Here is a 1,264-nt window from a genome sequence, read left to right on the forward strand (position 1 = left end):
AAGTATTTCACCAGCTTCCTGGTGCATTATTCGCTATTGATGTTTTTATTGCAGAGCTAAACAAAAACAAAGGGCGTTTTTGAATGGTCTTTAAAAGTCGATGGCAGTATCACCGACCAGTTGAGGTGTTCAATCAATCACGTCATTTTGAATATTATATATTCATGCAAGAGTTTGGGGAGAGTTGTTTTAATCAGAATCATTGTGTGTTCTTTGATTAGCATGTTGCTCTAAAAGGTGTTGGCTGCCTAAAGGAGTCATGTGAGATTGTGAGTCTTTGGGGGCATCTGAGAGGAACAAGACCAAATGTGGGAGAAGAGCATCTACACAGAGAGCTGATTGATTGTTTGTCTATTTCTACCTGAGAAAAGCGCAACACAGCGCTCAGAACGTGCGTGTAAAGAAAGTTTCCTCAACTTACCGCATTCTGCTGCTGGGAGCAGGATCCAAAACAGAAGACAAATGTTCATCTTCCTAAATGAAGGTCGCTAAACACTTGTTGTCCTCATCTGAAACAGTCTGGAAGAACCATGACGAGGGTTCTTTGTGATAAAGACCGATTCTCTTAAAAGCGGGTCTCAAACGAGAGGAGTTTCGCAGGAGTTAGAATGAGCGAGAAAGTCGTAATTCAATAAGAGCGCTGGAACCAGATTGTGGGCGGAGCCTCCGTTCAGCACCAATCAAATACCCGCCCGTGAGGTGACCTCTGGGTCCAAACACGTGATTCACTGACACCGCCTTCGGACAGTTTGGAATTTTAGCACATGAACTCCTGATAACCGGATTTAAAATGATCAATTTCTAGCAACATAATTTGTGTCTTGGTCTCGTGGGACCTGCTCTTTCTTCTTGTATTCTTGACAGACAGCGATGGTGTTTTATTGCTATTTTAGCAACAAAACTGTTTTGGACTCATTTTAAGGCTACAACAAAAATAGTGAGACTTACCTTTGAGCAACAGTGATGTTATGCATGTGAAAAAGAAAACTGGAAGCAAAACAGAGGTGAAAACTTTCAAAAATGTCCGGTCAACACTTGCATGGAGGATGTGTCTTCCACCAAGTGTTTTTCCATCTGCATTGAAACAAACAAAATAACAAAAATTGAATAAAATAACAATAAAACCAAAACAATAAAACAATGTATATGGGTCTACTTTACTTTACATGGAAAGTATTGTAATATTTATTATTGTAATAATCATATTTCATATATTATAGACGTGTTACTATAAACAACATATGGATGATGGGAACTGTAACTA

At 39.1% G+C, this 1,264-nt stretch overlaps 1 long non-coding RNA gene across 1 annotated transcript; it reads left to right on the forward strand.

Moving 5' to 3' along the window:
• On the forward strand, positions 1 to 510 carry LOC115249864 (uncharacterized). Its single transcript, XR_003888491.1, has 2 exons — positions 1 to 125; positions 238 to 510. It is a non-coding gene; the product is annotated as an uncharacterized lncRNA (long non-coding RNA).
• The last annotated feature ends 754 nt before the right edge of the window (positions 511 to 1,264 follow it).

This window comes from Takifugu rubripes, chromosome 5 (assembly GCF_901000725.2).
Source record: "Takifugu rubripes chromosome 5, fTakRub1.2, whole genome shotgun sequence".
Lineage (NCBI taxonomy): Eukaryota > Metazoa > Chordata > Actinopteri > Tetraodontiformes > Tetraodontidae > Takifugu > Takifugu rubripes.